At 54.5% G+C, this 9933-nt stretch overlaps 1 long non-coding RNA gene across 1 annotated transcript; it reads left to right on the top strand.

Moving 5' to 3' along the window:
- The first annotated feature begins 148 nt into the window (after positions 1–148).
- Positions 149–6688, top strand: LOC310897298. Its single transcript, XR_014582204.1, has 3 exons — positions 149–263; positions 999–1156; positions 3333–6688. It is a non-coding gene; the product is annotated as an uncharacterized lncRNA (long non-coding RNA).
- Positions 6689–9933: the final 3245 nt, after the last annotated feature.

Raw genomic sequence — 9933 nt, 5'->3', positions numbered from 1 at the left:
CCCGTCCAACCCCCCCCAACCCCCCCCCCCCCCCCGGCCCGGCCAACAGAGCCCCGGGAGATGCGGCTGGGGATGCGGGAGCCCCCCTCGGGGCGGGGTGGGGGGGGGGGGGGGGAGATAAGGAGGTTAGAGCAGGGCCTAAAGCTTGGGGGGGGGGATGGAGAAGGAGCCCCGGAGCCCCGGGGGGGGGGGTGTGGGAGCGGTCGGGAAGGTGAGAGACAGAGAAAAGCCGGGGGCAAAAAAAAAAAACCTTTGTCCCGCAGGTACGGGCGGTGCGATCCGCCGCTGATGGTCCCCGGGGGGGGGGAACCAGCTGGGAGGGTTTGGGGGGGGTAAGGGAAGGGGTTTTGGGGGGTTCGGGGGGCACCAATTAAATTGGGAAAGGGGAAAGGGCGGGGGGGGAAAGGAGGGCGGTTTGGGATCCCAGCGGCACGCCCCACGCGTGTCCGCGTCCTGCGCACCCCGCGGGGGGGTCCCCAAGGGGGGGGGTTTAAGCTCCCCGCTTAATTTCCCCGCAATTTCCCCGCTCTGAGGGTGCTGGAGGGGCTGGGAGCAAGACCCCCGCGAAGCAGAAGCGGCACCGACCTCCCCCTCCGTGGGTTTTTAATGCACCCCCCGGGCTCTTTTCACGAGTGGGGGGCGCTGGGGGGACCCCCCGGGGCCGGGCTTTTGGGGTCGGCGTTTCCCAGGGTGGGCGCTTCGGGGGCTTCTCCCCCGGCTGAGCTCCGGGTCCTGCTTTGGGCCTCTTGGGTTGTGGGGCAGAAGGTTGGGATTTGGGGGCACGCTGTGGGGCGCACAGCTCCTTTTGTGGGTTTTGCAGAGGCGAAACCCCAAAAAAAGCAGGAAGGGAAGGGGGGAATGGAATCCCCTATCGCCGATTTCTCCGCAGATCATGGAGGGATCCTCGAAAACCGCCTCGCACCCAGGCCAGGGCCGGCCACGGGAGTGGGGGGGGGGATGGATTTTGGCCGGAGAACTCACTCTTGGGACTGATTTAGGTTTAAGCAGCAGATTCCCCAGGCTGAACCCCTCGGCCGGGCTGAATTTAGCAGCAGCAGAGATAACCGGGAGATAAGGGCTGATACCCGGCAGGACAGCGGGAGCCGAGGGAAGGGGGAGAAGCCGGAGGCAGAGCCCCGTGGCGCGTTGGGAGCGGGTAAGGATGGCAGCGGGGTGGGAAAAAAAAAAGAAAAAAGGGGGGTTTTGGGGTGGATTTGCTTTTCCCCTAAACCCAGGGGACGGAGGGGCCGCTGTGAGTGCGCCCGTAACCGGCCTAGGACGGAGCCTTCCCACTGCGGGCTCCGAAAGGGAGCGGGGATCGGAGGCAGGGGAGGGGAAGAAGAGCAAATTCCCCTCCCGTGGGCAATAATAACCACGATGGGAATAATTCCCAAAATCACAGGCAAATCGACCCCAAAGCGAATCTGAGCCCGTTTTCAAGCCCCGGGGAAACAATAGGAGGAAGCTCGCGGGGAGAGGCCTGGAGGGAAGGGGCTCGCCAGCAGCCAGGAGCGGGGGACAGAAAGCGCTACCCACCTCGGTGCTGGGGGCAGGGGGCGGCGGGGGGGCCTTTCGGGGGCCTTTTGGGGTGGGGGTCCGTGGGGCAGGGACCCGTCGCTGCGGGGATGGCGGGGGGGGCTACGGGGTGCCTGGCTCCTGGTCCTGCTCCGCTGGGGAATGGGGTTGCGGAGGGGGCAGCGGGGTTCTGGTTGTGCGCTCCCCCCTCAACCCCCCCCCCAACCAGCACCCCAAACAATTTCTCCCCACTGTGGCCAGTCTCCCCAGTCCCACCCGCTGACTGGTTTGCCCACGTCACGTGGAAGTGGGCGGCGATGGGAGGAAAAGAGGTGGTGGTACAGGAAAAAAAAAAAAAAAGGGGGGGGGGGCTGGAGGAGGGGGGGGGGTCCGTATCTGTTGCACCATCAGCCAGGCGCCAGGTTTCGTTGCCGTGCCAAAAATATAAATTAAAAAAAAAATAAATGAAAACGGAATAAAATCCTAAAATGAAGCCCCCGGGGCATGCCCACACGGCCGGCCCCACGCTGCAGGCAAAGTCCAGCCCTGCTCCGCGCCTCCCCACGCACCTGGAGGGACACCCGTGGCCCCTAGCGAGGAGGGGGGGCTTGCTGGGGACTGGGGGGGGCACCCAGCACCCCGACCCCATTACCGGCGACCCCATTCCTTGGGGACATTTGAGGAGCAGGGGGGATTTCTCCGAGCTCCTGCCCCCAAATCCTTCATGCTCCGAGCAGAGCGAAGCGGTCGCAGCCACCCTGCCTCCCACCCCAGCATATTTAGGGGTGCCCCCGCCAAAATAGACCCCCCCTCCCCAAATCTAGACCCCCCCCACCCCCCCCCCCGTGCGCTGCTGCAGGGTCTAAAGGTTCCTGGTGTGATGCGGGGCCAGCCCAGCCGGCCGCAATTTGGGGTCCCGCCGAACCGAGGAGGGTCTGGGGGGGCTCTGCCCCCCCGGAATGATGCTCACACCCCCTATAAATCCTGAAAAAAATCCACCATGGCCATTAATTGCCCCTGATAACCACACGCCAGAGCCCTGGGTTTGCAGTGGGCTGATGGGCACCTCGGGGGGGGGGGCTCCGAGGTACCCCCAAATTTTGGGGTCTGACCCAGAGGGAGGTGAGGGGGGGGAGGGGGAGGCTGGCAGCGGATTTTGGGGCTGGAAAAGTGAAATCCCCTAGAAAATTACAAATCTCCAGCTGAAAGATTTCTCCTCTTTACGTTTCAATAGTGGAAAAAAAAAAGGTGAAAAAAAGCAATTTATGGGAGCGGCGCGAGCCCCCCGGTCCCATTGAGCCCCTTATTCCCCCCCGGGGAGGGGGGGCACGGGGGCTGCCCCAAAACGGGGGCTGTATTAGGGCCGGGTGTGGGGCGTCGGGGCCGGGCGGCCGGAGCCGGGCAGCAGGGCTATAGGTGCGGGCACCTATAGAAATGTCGGTGCGGGCGCAGAGACACGGGGCGATGGCACGGATTTCTTTTAGGACCGCGGTCCTAACCCGGGGGTTGTTATCCCTGCTGCGGGTATAGGGTTAGGGACATTTAAATAAAATGATTTCTGCTGCCGGTTTGTACATCGAAATGCAAATATTGCGTGTGGACGGGACTTAAAACGTGTTAATGTATAGGAATATACAGGGTATATTGGTGTATAGGGTATAAAGACGGAAATTCACCCCTTCCTAAATACCCAGCGCGATGTGCTCGCGGACATCAATAGGGGAATGGACTTAAATAGGGGCATGGCGTCGGGCAGGGGAAGGCGGCAGAGTTAAATCCCTTTTATTTTTATTTTTACTTTTTTTTTTTCCCCCCAGCAGCTGCGGATCCAGATGTGCCGCCATCCCAACGGACGCGCATCTCCCTGCAAAACCCACCGGATTTTCCCCGGAGAAGAGTTTTTTGGTTTTTTGTTTTGGAAACTTCGTTGATTTTTTACGGAATCTCATCCCTTTATTTCAAATAATAATAATAAGAGGGGGAAGAATTTCGATTAAAAGCGCTTAAAGCCTCCGCAGCAGCCCCGCCGGGAGCAGAGGGGATTTTAGGGACCTGCCTTGGCTTCGCCCCAAAAGCGCTGAGCTCAGCCCCGGCGGGATGGATATACGGGGAGGGGACGGACCCGTTCCTTTTTTAACCTTTTTTTGATAAGAAAACGAAAAAAAAAATAAAAAAAAATAAAAGCAGAGGTCGGGATGCAGCTGGGTCCCCGCGGCTGCGGCTCTCGGTGGCTGCAGCCGGGAACGGCGTCAGGGTTTTGGGGTCGGGGCTGGGAGGACGGGTTTGGGGAGGGATTTAAGGTTTTAAAAATCTGTGCCGGGAATTGATTTTTTTTTTATTATTATTATTATTTCCTTAAATCACGCACACGAAATGGTTGGGGGAGACGCGAGGCAGGAAGAAAAGTCGTTTTAGCACAGGGGGAGGGAGAACCGGGTACACGCGGCGCCGAGCGCGCAGGGGGCCGGGGTTTGGGATTTTTTTTATTCTGGCTGCGAGCCGGGGGGGGGTCGGGGGGGCCGGGATCGGGTGGCTCGGGGGGGCCGCCCCAAATGGTACGGGGGCAGCCGCGGGCGGCACGGAGCGGGGCTTGTAGGGCCGGGGAGCTGCGGTTGTAGGGGTTGGGGAGATGCGGTTATAGGGCTGGGGAGCTGAGGGTATAGGGGTTGGGAAGATGAGGCTATAGGGCTGGGGAGGTGCGTGTATAGGGCTGGAGAGCTGCGGATATAGGGTCGGAGAGCTGTGGGTATAGGGGTTTCGGTGCTGTGGGTATAGGGGTTTTGGTGCTGCGGCTATAGGGCTGGGGAGATGAGGCTGTAGGGCTGGGATCTGCGGTTATAGGGCTGGGGAGATTCGGCTATAGGGTTTACGGAGCTGCGGCTACAGGGGCTGAGGAGCTGTGGTTATAGGGCCGGGACCTTCGGCTCTAGGGCCGGGATCTGCGGCTGTAGGGCCGGGAGCAGCGGCTGTAGGGCTGGGATCTGCGGCCGTGCTTGGGGCCGGTCGGGGCCGTGCCGGGAGGAGCCGGGAGCGCCCCGGAGACGTCTCGGGGCCGCACCGCCGCCGCCTCCCCCCGCCCCCTGCCCAGCGCCTTCGGGGGGGGGGGGGGAGGCGGGGGGTGCAGCTGAGCCCCCCCCATCCCAATTTCTCCCCCCCCCCCCCAAACCGTCACAAACCCCAAACCAGCACCAAACCCCGCTGCCGCGGTAGGGCTGGATCCTTCTCCTCTCCCCCGGGCCCCGTCCTGGTGAATATTTGGGGACAACCCCCCCCCCCAAAAAAAAACAAAACACGGTGGTGTGTGGGCAGGAAGGGGGCAGAGCTGGGCGGCCCTGCTCCGCTCCCCCTCAAAATTATTATTTTATTTTATTTTATTTTATTTTATTTTATTTTATTTTATTTTATTTATTTTATTTTATTTTATTATTTTATTTTATTATTTTATTTCATTTCTTTTCATTTTGTTTCATTTCGTTTCATTTTATTTCATTTCATTTCATTTCACTTTATTTTTTTACTTTATTTTACTTTCATTTCATTTCATTTCATTCTGTTTTACTTTATTCCGTTTTACTTCATTTCGTTTCCCTTTATTTCCCTTTATTTCCCTTCGTTTCGTTCCACTTCGCCCCATTTCGCTTTGCCCCGTTTCGCTTCATTCCGTCTCGTTTCCCTCGCCAAACGCCTGCGCGCTCCCGCTGCGGCGCCGTGACCGTGGGAACCCGCGGGAGCGCGCCCGGGGTGAACGGGAGCGCGCCGGGGGCGCGGCGGCGGCCGCCAAACCCCTGCCCGGGGGGGTCCCGGCGCTGCCCCCCGCCTGCTCTGCCCCAGCCGCACGCAGCCACGGCCCCGACACCATAGCACCCTCGGCCCCATAGCACCGAGCCATACAGACATACAGACACACAGCCATACAGACGTACAGCCATACAGCCATACAGACGTACAGCCATACAGCCATACAGCCATATAGACGTACAGCCATATATTGTACGGCCATCCTTCTACTCGTCTGCACATTTAGCCCCATAGGTACCTAGCCATATAGACATACGTTACGCGACCTTCTAGCCATCGACTCATTTACATTTTTACTCATTTACCCATTTATCCACATATCCATATACCCATATATCCATTTATCCCCATATCCTTTTAGCCATATGCCCATACACCCATTTATCCATATACCCATACATCCATTTATCCCTATAGCTATATATCCATATATCCATTTATCCATACACCCATTTATCCATATATCCATACATCCATTTATCTATATACCCATTTATCTGTATAAGCATTTATCCATACACCCATTTATCCATACACCCGTATGCCCATATACTCATTTACCCGTTTATCCATTTTTCCATATAGGTTTATATCCATTTATTTGTACACCCATATATCCATACATCCATTTTTCCATATCCCCAAATATCCATGCATCCATTTATCCATACATCCACGTATCCATTTATCTATATACCCATACAGCCATTCATCCCTATAGCCATATATCCACTTATCCATATACCAGCTTTTCCGTATACCCACTTATCCATATATCCATTTCCCCATACATCCATTTATCCATACACCCCCACACCCCCACACCCCCACACCACAGAGCCACCTGACCCTTTCTCCATGGGACATTCCCAACATTTCGGTGTCCCTGTGCCTGTCCGTGCCCCCTTCCTGACACAGCCACACATCTGCCCCTACATCCCCACCCACGCGTCCCCCTCCTGTGTGCCCACACCTGCACACCCCTCCCTGCCCCCGCAGGTCTGCAGGGACCTAACCCTAACCCCAACCCTAAGCCCCCAACCCTACCCCTAACCGTAACCCCAACCCCAAACCCAACCCTACCCCTAAACCACCAAACCTATCCCTAAACCTAAACCACAAAACCTAATCCTAACCCTAAACCACCAAACCTAACCCTAAACCTAAACCAGCAAACCTAATCCTAACCCTAAACTGCCAACCCTAACCTTAACTCCTAACCCCAACCCTAACCCTAAACCCCCAACCCTAACCCTAGCCCCAACCCCAACCCTAACCCTAAACCCCCCAACCCTACCTCTACCCCTAATCCCTAAACCCCCAGCCCCAACCCTACCCCTAACCCTAATCCCCAACCCTAACCCTAACTCTAAACCCCAACCCTACCCCCAACCCTAACCCCCAACCCTAACCCTAACCCCAGCCCTAAAGCCCCAACCCCACCCCTAACCCTAATCCCCAACCCTACCCCTAACCCCAACCCCAACTCCCTAAACCCCCAACCCTAACCCTAAACCCCCAACCCTACCCCTACCCCCCCGCCGGGGCCGTGCTGGGGGCCGTGCTGTCAGCCCCTATTGATGAGGTGTGGGCTGACGGCGGGGGGCGCCGGGGGGGGCGGTGGGGACGGCTCCGCTCCAGACTCCCCGGCGCTGGGGTCAGCGCCCCTGGCAGCCCCGACGCCGCCACGGCCCCGGGCACGGCCCCGGTCCTGGTCCTGGTCCTGGTCCTGGTCCTGGTCCTGGTCCTGGTCCTGGTCCTGGTCCCAGTCCCAGTCCCGATCCCGCATTTTGGGTTTTCATGCAGTTGATGCTTGAAGCTCAAGGGCAAGGGGGTGTTGGACGGGGACGCAGGCTCTGGTGGGGTGGGTGGTGATGCTGGAGGCTGGATTGCAGGGGAAAAAAATAATAACAATAATAAAAAAATAAACCCACCAAAAGGAACAAACAAACAAGAAAACACTAAAAAAAAAAAAAACAACTCACATTAAAAAAGAAACACCCACACTAAAATGGGGATCATTTTAAAATAGGGTTTTAAAATAAATAGGGTTTTAAAATAAATAGGACTTTAGAATAAATAGGATTGTAAAATAGGATTTTAATATATATATATATATATTTTTAATCATGAAAGCATCTATATTTTTTCCCCAAGGAAAACCCAGCCTCTGGCTTGGGAACCCTCCCCAGTTCACCCCGACCTGTCCCAACCCCGTTCCCCATGGGGCCGGGACACAGCAGAGCCTCCCTCAGCCCCAGGTTTGGGAGGGGAAGGAGGTCCCAAAGCCCCTGTAGGATCGGGAACCCCAATCCCCCCCAGGCTGAGGGGTGTCCCTATAACTGCAGGTGGGGAGGACTCGGCTCCGGTAGTGGGGTCGGCATCAGCAGAGCTCGTAAATAATTAGCCTTTATTCTCCAACCTGCTGCCGGGCCCCCTTGGGGTTAACGCTGAATTTCCATGCGGTTTACACCCCCATTTCTGGAGCTGAGGCAGCGACATGGGCATTTTCTTCCTACAAAACCACGGGCCCAGCTTCCCAGAGATATCCTACAAAAAAAAACAAAAAACCGCTCGGGGCAGCCCCTTGCACTGCCGCTCCCCAGGCAAGGAACAGCGCAAATTTCCCCAGCTTAGCCCAGCCCAGCAGGAATTCGGACTATGCTGCCGAGATTCCTAAGGCCGTGCAAATAAAGCTTCCAGCTTCCATTTGGGAAGAGCCTGCCTGCTTCCCCGCTGCCCCCCTTTTGGGATTTGCACGGAGAGAAGCGTTGCTGGCGCTGACGCTGACGGTGCATTGGTGTTGCTCAGAGCCGCTGACCCCTTGGCACGGTGTTTGGGCTCAGGTAGGGCTGGGAGAGCCCGGACACGGTGGGTGTTTCACCCCAGGGGGCTCATCCTGAGGAAAAAGGGAGAAAATGCCCCAAAATGCAGCACAACGTCATAGGGTGTTTGTCATAAATGAGGTTCTCACGGGGCAGAGCCCTAGCGCAGCACCCCGTGGGAGAAACGTTATATTGGCAGACTTATACCCAATTAGCCATCATTTTTAGATCATTAATTATTCTTAGATCATTAATTTGGTGTTTAATTAATAGAACTGTAATACCCACAGGGCAATGTGCCTGGAGGCAGCGGGCACGGATTATGGTTCCTCCTGTGGTCTCCAGCATTGCCGATGCTGCACCATGGGGCTGGAAGTGCCAGAGGGGGCTCCTGGGCACCACCTGAGTCCTGGGGGGGGGACAAAAAAATGCTGGGGGGAGCAGGGGGGAGCCTGGACTTGTGTCATCTTGCTCTGCACGGGATGGGCTCGCCAAGGGATGGCTCCCCAAGGACACCTCCAAGAGAGACGTCCGACCCCGTGCCATCTGCGGTAACTCCCTGGCTAGGTGGGAGCAACCATTTGGTTGTCTTCTTTTTTTAATTATTATTATTTTTTTGCTCTGATTGTCTTTTTATTTTATTTTATTTTATTTTATTTTATTTTATTTTATTTTATTTTATTTTATTTTATTTTATTTTATTTTATTTTATTTTATTTTATTTTATTTTATTTTATTTTATTTTATTATTATTTCTCTTCTGCAAAAGACCCCGGAGCACTTTATGAAGATCACCCACTTAAACCTCCCAACAGTGCCGTGGGTAGATCCCATTACCTGGGACGAAAAGGGAGAGGATGATTGAGAGGCTGGTGGGGACAGCAGACCTGCGGCAGACCTGTGGCAGGGCTGGACACTTGGTGCCTGGCCTTAGCACATGATTATTTCGGGGGGGCATGCACCCCATGCACCTACAGAGGACACGTCTCCAAAATGCGTTATTTTAATTTTCTGGCTTCTCCCGACACGCCAGGAGGACAATTTTCAGCACCTTTCCATTCAGGCTGCCATAGAGCTGTACATTCATTCCCCAAAAAACAGGTGTCAGAAGTAGAACCGAGTAAGAAAAACATTTTTCAGTTCAGCAGAAAGTCAGGAATAAAAAGTCAAATTCAAGAGGAAGGATGTTTGTGTTTCAGATGGAAGATGCAGAAATACAAAATCAACCAACTGGGAAGCTCAATATTTTTTGTTTCTGGCCGAACGAAGCTGTGAAGTGCAATATTTTTGCTCATTTTCTGGTTTTCTTTTTTAACACTTTCACTTTCCTCGTTGGCTTGCAATTTTTGTGTAAGATTCGAAGACATTTCAGGCTGAATAACTGTTTAAACTCAATAAAAAAGAAAAGCTGTGTTTGAACTGATATGAGCAAGACGTTTAAACATTTCTAATTGTTTTTGGTTACATTTAGGGTTGAGTTTTTGTTCTCGAAAGGACAACACAATGTGTGCACAAATCCAGATGTCCTTTACCAGTATAAGCTGAAAATTATTTGAATTATTTTCCTTAGCTTGACCTAAAAATATGCTCCTTCTTCCAAGAATCTTCTTTTCTGAGGATTTATGTAGAGAGTAAAGAACATTTTTTAACTCCTGTCTTCTTTCTGCACGCCTGCCCGTCTGAACAGCCTTGGCTGTTAATAACTTGCAGTGGGAAAACTACAGAATGGGCCAAAAACGTTACATTTTCTGTTGTTGTAGGCAAAACAAAACAAAACAGCAGGGCTTTTGTTGTT

The sequence above is a fragment of the Anser anser genome, assembly GCF_964211835.1.
Source record: "Anser anser genome assembly, chromosome: 3".
NCBI classification, from domain to species: domain Eukaryota; kingdom Metazoa; phylum Chordata; class Aves; order Anseriformes; family Anatidae; genus Anser; species Anser anser.
The sequence above is the reverse complement of the archived record's forward strand: the minus strand, read 5'-3'. Positions and strand labels throughout refer to the sequence as shown.